Here is an 8,904-nt window from a genome sequence, read left to right as displayed (position 1 = left end):
TTATTTGTACATCATTTATTATTCAATATTTATTTTCTGTGTTTCATAGTTTGTTTGCACTTCCTTCTTGTTTAATTTCTCTCTTTTGTATACATATCTATTCTTGAGTAGTTTTTTTTTTGCATTCCCGATAAGTAGAAATTCTGCCAGATAAAGAATCTCAGGGTTATATGTGATTCCATGTGTATACTCTGACAATAAATCTGAATGGCCAAAGGGATCGTTTCTAAGTTATAAAACTCTGACTCCGTGACTCTTATTGAATGGCCGAGTAGGGAAGTGGGCTTCTCTTGCTTCAGCCCCAGTCCTCATCCACTGCCTAAACTGCAGGAGAACTCTCTTGCTCTTTTTTTTAAAAAAATGCAGGGGCCATGCTAATCTTCTCTGCATCATTCCAATTTTAGTATATGTGCTGCCGAAGCGAGCACCTCTTTTTAACAATTCAGGCTGCGCCAGGTAAAGAATGCATCCCATTTTTACAGACGTTCGAAAGTTGATTTTGCCCAAATACATGATATCGCTGCTATGGTGACCATCCATCCCACTGCATTGCAATGGATGGCATCAATAGCACATCAGACTGACAATTCCAGTGAGTAGAGAGAGAGAGGAAACTAGTTGTACACGGAAGCTTGGTCTCATTTACAGGTGTCCATGAGTCAGACATTCATCACCTGTGGATGGCCTGAGTTCTCTTGGGATATTTTACACTCAGCTGGAAGGGAGGGTGAGAACTCCATTTAAGAACTCTTCTGAAGGGTGACACCTCCAAAAATGTAGTGTCCCGTAGAAATCCACTTAAGTGACCCTGAAATTGGTACTTTGCAGTTGGAAACCCTTCCAAAAAGTGTCATTGGATGATTAGAAGCAGGTAATGACACTGTAAAATTTGGAGGCTGAATATGTCGAGGGCATAATACCTTCCAGCCCACATAATCCATTAAGCTCATCAATCCTGACACTCAAGCTATACCTTGCTTCGTTTTTCCAAATGATTTCCATCCCAATATATTATTTGTCAGATTTCAAATCATGTTATTACCCAAACTATATAATTCTCATTGTATCACTGATAATTGCTGCTGGAGGCATTGAAATTTTTTAAACCAACTGTAAAAATATTTGGGATAATAATCAGACACAGATGTAGATTTTACATGCCTAATACACCATCTCTTAGGAAAATTAATTCAGTTCATTTAAAGAAAAAAACACTCCCGAACATTTTTGAATATCGTTTTAATAATAGGAGACATGGAGTTAATTAAAGCGTTTAGCAAAAACTGTCTCTCAGTATCTTGTTCCATTATGGCTTCTAATCGCACCTTATTATGGTCTCAACACAGTGCATTCCTATTAGTTTGCACATAAGCAGTCATTTGACAGAAATTGTACTTTCTGCTTCGCGGGGAAGAAAGGGCAAGAGTTGGCCATTCAACTCCTCGCACTTGTTCTGTCAGTTAATTTGATCATGGCTAATCTCCACCTCAACTCCTTTTTCCCATCCTCAATCCATCTCCCTTGATACCCTTACCTAATAAAAAGCTGTCATTTCTAGCATTGAAAGTTTAAATTGACCTTGCATTCAAAGCTTTATGGAGCAAATTTCTGCCTGATTTCATGCTGAAACACCTTGGCTTTAATTTTAATACCATGCTCCCTTATTCATTATTTATCCACAAGCTTTTTATATCTATTCCATCCAACCATTTTCCTCAGAATAAATCACTTGCATAAATTTCCCTTTTAACTTTCTAAATTCAATGTGATAAACCTTAAGTTTGTGCAATGTGCCCCTCGAGTTAAACCTATAGGATATCATAGTATTAGAGGTAGTACAAGGCAGGATCACCCTGCTAATTCATAAAATGAGAAGATTGTGCTATCAAGAGAGGCTAGACAGTTTGGGAGGGCATTTATTTTATGAATGAAGGTGACCTTATTCAAAGATACTAAATCCTATGTAAGAGGGTATTAGAGGGAACATAGAACATTATAGAACAGTAGAGGCCCTTTGGCCCTCAATGTTTTGTGGCCTCTATATTTCTATCAAAAATGACCAAGCCCTTGCTACCTCGTAGCCCTCTATTTTTCTTTCATCCATATGCCTGTGTAAGAGTCCCTAATGTTTCAGCCTTCACATTCAGGCACTAACAACTGTCTGTGTGTAAAAAAAATACCCCTGATATCTCCATAAGCTTTCCTCCCTTCACTTTGTACAGATGTTCTCTGGTGTTTTCTACTATCGCCCTCGGAAAAAGGTGCTGGCTGTCTACCTTATCTATGTTTCTCAGAATCTAGACGACCTCTATCAAGTCACCTCTCATCCTTCTTCACTCCATAGAGAAACGTCCCAGCTCTGCTAACCTTGCCTCATAAGACTTATTTTCCAATCCAAGCAACATCCTGGTAAATCTCCTCTGCACCCTCTCCATAGCTTCCACATCCTTCCTACGATGAGGTGACCAGAAATGAACACAATATTTTAAGTGTGGTCTCACAAGTGATTTTACCTCTCAACTCTTGAACTTAATCCCCTGACTAATGAAGCCCAGCATCCCATAGGCCTTTTTAACTACCCTATCAACCTGCATGACAGCCTTGAGAGATGTATAGATTTGGACTCCAAGGTCCCTCTGTTCTTCCATACTGTTAAGTATCTGGCCATTAACCCTGCACTCAGCCTTCATCTTTGTCCTTCCAAAATGCATCACTTCACACTTATCTCTGGAATTCTCTGTCCCTGAGAAGGCCAGGTTATAATATATTTTTAAGATGGAGATGGATAAATATTTGAAAGATTGGGAAATTGAAGGTTTTAGGGACCTTACATAGAAGAGACCAACATTGGTCAGCGATGATCATATTGAATGGTAAGGTAGGTTTGAGGGACTTGGTGCCAATTTTTTTGCATTTTTGGTTTGTAATCCGAAATGAAATTCTGAGGAAACCCACCCTGCTTCATTCTTAGGTTAATAGGTTTTCAACCAAAACAGTGTAACATTAGAAGATACAAAACAAAGTCAAAGAACTTAGATTCTTAAAGATAGCAGGAAAGGTAAGAATAAGTTAAAAAGGCATAGGGAATGCTTTCATTTATTATTCAATGAATAAAACAAATAAACAAGGGGAATATGCTGAAATTGTTCAAATGGCATATAGTTAGGACAGGACAGTTAGCGCAACATTATCACAGAATCAGTGACTCGGGTTTAAATATGGCACAGCCTACAAGGAGTTTGTATGTTCATCCTGTGTCTGCATGGTTTTCTTTCGAGTGCTTTATCCTCCAAAAATGGGTGTAGGTTAATTGATGTATTTGGGTGACATGGGTTCATGGGCCAGAAGGGCTTGTTACCATGTGGTGTTACCACAATGTACCTCTATATTAAAATAAAAATAAAAAAATCAATAAAATTCTGGTCATCAGATGACATGAAAGATGTGGTTGTATTGAAGAGGATATTTATTGGGATATACTCAGGACAAGAATATGTTAAACACAACAGAAGAATGAATAAGATAGGATCATTTACTTTGGAATCTGAGGATGCTAAGGGAAGACTCCATTGATATTGAAATCAGGCAACCATCATGGTACAGATGTTAGAAATGCTGCTTCACATCTCTAGCAGTCTGTGTTCAAACCTAACCGATGGGGCTGTCCGTGCAGAGTTTTCACATTCTCCCTTTGATGGCATGGGTTTCCTCTGGGTGCTCCAACTTCTTCCGACATCCCAGAGACATGCAGGTGGGTCATTTAAGTGACCATTGTAGGTTGCCCCTAGTTTTCAAGATCCAAGATTCTTTTATTGTCATGTAATAAAATCAGTGCAGTATTACAGAAAAGTGCCTTTAGTCTGCCGGATGGTAGATGAATGGCAGAATCTGGAGGGAGTTAATGGCAATGGGAGAATAAAATGTATTAGGGTAGGAATAGTGTGAAAATAGCATACTTGTGGTTGATGCAGACTGTGAAACGAAGTGCATTCTCTGTTCAAGATTTTTCCAGGATTGTGAGATAGTCAAAAAACATGACATTCCAGACAGTATAAAAAGAAAACCCCTACTTCGATTTATTCACTAAAAAAGTTTTTTTTAAATTATTTCTTAGAAGGAAAATACTTTTTTAAAAAGTAGGCACATGGAACTGGATGGCAAGGTTAGCGTAGGGGCAGCAACATTAGCGTAGAGTTAGCGCATTGCTGTTGCAGCACCAGCGACCCGAGTTCGAAACCGCCTCTGTAAGGAGTTTATACATTCTCCACATGTCTGCATAGTTCTTTTCCAGCTGCTAGAAAAACCATTTGCCAGTATGGGACTTTCATGTCATATTTAGTGGAGGGCCATTGCAAAGCTGCCATAACCTCTCTGAGGCTTAGAATAGTAGAGTACCTGTAAATCATCGAGCACAGTCCTCTTCCAGGTATCTAGAGATGGTAACAAATCTGGCCTTATCAGCATCACTCATATCTCAAAAGTAAAACCAAAATAGATGGGGAATTTGTAGAATGACCCAGCAAACAATCCTAAAATTTGAGCTCAAATCCCACAATTTAAGCTCCATTTGTATTCTGGAATTTTAAACATAGCTACTGGATTGTCATAAAACTCAACTGGTTCACTAACATCCTTCAGGAAGCAAAATCTGCCATCATTACTGGAGCCAACCTGGTTGTGCCACCAGATCTCAGCATTGTGGTTGGATCTTAAATATCCTCTGAAATAGCCGCTCAATCAAGGGGCAAAAAGAGAATGCCAGAAATGCACCTTTCTTAATTCTTGATCAAACAATTAGTATCCATCATCTAACTTAAACATTGGGAAGTAAGTGGGATCTCAGTAGGGTCATACTAAATGTATAAGTTTGTAACAATGACAATCCAAGCAGAATTGTTCACCATGAGCCAAGGGTGTATAAGTACTGTTGATAATTGTATTTTAATAGGACATGGAGCATAAACCTGTCATCGGGTAGAAACCTTTACTCTCTCAGCTCCCGATAACCCTTTGATGAATAGGTTGGCCAAGCATCAAAAACTGAGCAGTTTCAGATCCAACTCTGATCCAATTCCAGATTTCACACATACATGTTATTTTCTGTGGTGCATATTTTAACCCATGATCTCTGAATGTTGCAACCATACTGTGCATTATCAGCTGATGTATGTATACTAAATCAGCGAATTAGAATAAAATGAATTGCCGATAAAGACATTAACTAGTTCAGAATTACAAAGTTGTTTCATCTATAAGGATTGTTTATATTAATTTTTTTTTTACATTAGATGACAATTAGCTTGTGATGTAGTCACTAAATAGAGCAACAGAAATACCTCAATTAATCAATTAAATTTTGTCAGAAGTATTACAAAAGCAACTCAAAAATGCATCAGGGCTGGTGTAACTTGTAAAATAACTAAATTGCAAATAGGCCACTTTAATTCTTCCAATAGCCACTGAACCATTTGAGCTTGATTAACTAAAATACATGCAAAACCATGCATCATGTCCTAATGTGCATCACGAGTGGTGAAGTCATGCCTTGATATATAAAACAATTGATCACACTTGGTGTAAAACCATACATCACATTCTATTGTGTACAGCCATGACTTATAAATGTATAAAAATGACTCACATTTTAATGTTTAAATCTGTGTTGAATCATGTACTGATGCTTAAATATTTGAATCACACCTCAATTCTAAATGTGGAAAATACTTGAAAGTGTATGGTTTAATTAACAGATTTATGGAAAAAGTTAGTGTAAATCACTTAACCAGTTAACCATAATATCACAAGAGGGAGAATGTGCTCATTATTTGTTATATCGTTGAAAATGGTAATCAAGAACCCTGTCTTTTATGTCAATTGTAAAAATGTGAGCTCAGCCCCAAATCAGGTTCAATTCTTTTTCTGGAAAGAACACATAGTACAAATTAATTTATAAATCCCAACACTATTAGATGTGACAGTTTGGCAGGATAGATAAATTCATGTGACTTGTCGATGATCTAATGGTAGAAATATTTATAAATATCAAAATGACCTTGTACAATTCCCTGTGTGATGTGGAAAGGGCCAAACCTGAAATATGTACCAGCTTTAGGTTTGTCTTATTTTTGTCTGAAAGTGAGATTTTAGAGGATTTTAAGGTTGAAATTTCTCAGGTTACTGATCTTGGGCATTTAAAGTTTAAAAAAAAAACATACACATAGTGCCAATGGACATATAGGTATTAATCCAGATTAGGGCATCATAGAGATGAGTTGATCTCTAACATTGACATTAAAGGCAAATTTCAAGCAAGACTGAGTTCTAGAAATAACTTGATAAAACACATCTTGAAAGAGAGTGATACATCTGCACCAATTGAAACAAACTTTGACCACACGTACAATGCTACCAACAGTTCGGAAAATAAACCAACAACCAAGATGTAACTGGCCCATAATCCCTTTAAATAGGAATGGTGAATCGTTCCTCAGACTGATTCACATCGTGTTAGACTGTGGAATCACAATCCCTTCATCTTTCCATCCCATTTTATCAGGAAACCTTGGTGCTCACGCTTTTGGATGTACAGCCATTCCTCAAAGTACCACAGCCCCCAGATTCACTATTTCCAAAACTATCACCATAAGTTGCAGACATAGCATACTTCCCCTTTAAGTGCTGCAAATTATTTTTAAGCATCTTAGGTCATTCTCTCATCTCCTGATGGGTGCTGCCAATAAAGAGCAGGTGCAATGCTGATATTATCTAAAAACTAGAAGACTGCATCAATTTATTGCAAAGAATGGACATTTTCATTCTGTGCTCCCGAGGAAGGACATTTGCTTGTCTCCACCCTGATTAGCCTTTGTGTGAATGCAGGCTGACCAATGTAGTCGGTTGGCTCTTAATTTTCTCTTCTGTTTGGGAACAAGCAGTAGACAATAAATGCTGTTCGTTGCTAATGTCATCCACATTCAGTGACCACATTCAGTGAATAAATAAGAACAAAATTCTAGAGTTTGATAAGTTTAGACAATTGCAGATATTAATTATTGGATCAAAATGGACAGTATTTTTTGTTAATTATTTGTATACAAAGGAGGAATTCATAGCCACTTGCCAATAACTGAATGAACTACACATACTGACCTTTTGGAGAAAGAAGACAAGACCTTGAGCAATAAATGTGTTATGATGAAATCAGATCCTTCTAATTTCAACTGTACTTTCCTGTGAAGATTCTCTTTCTTTGAAAACAAATTAATTGAAGGAATCTCACTGTTTAAATTATCCAGCTAAAACTGGGAAGGTGAGGAGGAAGGGTAACCACTCTTTAGGCACATTACACATTTTGAAGGTTTCTTTCTGACTAGTCCTTGAGAATCTCTGTTCCTCAATGAAATGAAATAAGGGAGAAAGTTAAGAGAACCTGATCAGGATAATACTCTGAAAAGAATCAAATAATCCCTACTCAGTTGCGTATAAAATTCTTGGACAAAATAAAGTAGGCTTCAAGTTCTGTGTGAGAAAAAGGGAAACGTTCTTCACAATCAAACCTTCTTTTGTTGTAGTAATGGTAGTTTATTTATATAGGCAAAGGAGGAAAAACCCAACACCCAACCCCAACCAACCAATTTTCCCTTGCAACCGCTGCAATCGTGTCTGCCTGTCCCGCATCGGACTTGTGAGCCACAAACGAGCCTGCAGCTGACGTGGACTTTTTACCCCCTCCATAAATCTTCGTCCGCGAAGCCAAGCCAAAGAAAAGAAGAGCATTTAACACAACGCACGTTGATCCAAAGCACTGAACATACAATTAGGAATAAATTGGTTACTATCTAAACATCGACAGCCAGGCAAAATACACCAGCATTGCCATCTTTTTACATAGATTATCCAATTTAGAGCATTAATTATTTAAACCCGAACCCGTTCCTCCAGATCACAGCAATGTACAACTTCCCAATTTCAAATGAACAGCAGTGCTACAAACACCAGACTTCAAAGAACAAGCAGTGAACACAAATAAGGCCGGTCGCCATTCCGTTCGGATGTTACAAAAGTACAACCGCGGCCATCTTAGGGCTGGTTTACCAGCATCGTCAGAACTTAGATATTAAAGTCTGCTTTCTATTTTATTACATCAGCAGTGCTGATCATGTTTTTTTTAACCTGTCTGTCTGACAGTAGAGAAAGACATGGTTTTGGCTTAAATCTAAGGCTTGGCTGAAACAAGAGAATTCCATTTCCAGTTGCTCTCAAAGTCCTTCAGAAAGATGTAAGGGTCATAGATCATTAGAGGTTGAGGACAGACATCAGCTCTTGGTAACCCATTGATACAGAGTGGGAGAGTCTCCAATTTGGAACATGCAGACGACCCAAAGAGAAGTCACACAAGAAATACACAGATGTGGTTGGTAACATTCCAACATTTCAGAGGGTGGAAAACAAGATTAAATACAGATTGAATACCTTTCCAAAATTGTTGTAACCGATCACACAACCAAACAGCATGTAAAAAAGTGCCAGAAACCTGATTTAATAATCTATATAATCTTCATATTGTATTAGACCCTGATATATTTTTATTAGGGAAGATGCAACCATTGATTGATTTAGAATTAGATAATTACCAGATCTCTTTTATTTACTTAGCGCTGGCAGTGGCCAAGAAATGTATAGCGATTACTTGGAAGAATAGAAATGTATTGTCTTTAGATAGGTGGTATTCAGAGATGAAGTTTTGTTTGGTTATGGAAAGAATATCTTTTTCTATACAAGATAAGATGTCTTTTTATGAGTTAAAGGGGACCCCATTCATTGATTATATACAAGTTAAATAAGTTTGAATTAATCATTTTTTTTCTTTAAAAAAACTTTATTTTTATTATATATTTTTTCTAT

At 37.3% G+C, this 8,904-nt stretch overlaps 1 pseudogene; it reads right to left on the bottom strand.

The window, feature by feature from the left end:
- Window positions 1-331: 331 nt before the first annotated feature.
- On the bottom strand, window positions 332-428 carry LOC138737828 (U6 spliceosomal RNA; annotated as a pseudogene).
- Window positions 429-8,904: the final 8,476 nt, after the last annotated feature.

Source organism: Narcine bancroftii, chromosome 6 (assembly GCF_036971445.1).
Source record: "Narcine bancroftii isolate sNarBan1 chromosome 6, sNarBan1.hap1, whole genome shotgun sequence".
Lineage (NCBI taxonomy): Eukaryota > Metazoa > Chordata > Chondrichthyes > Torpediniformes > Narcinidae > Narcine > Narcine bancroftii.
This window is presented reverse-complemented; position numbering and strand designations above follow the sequence as displayed.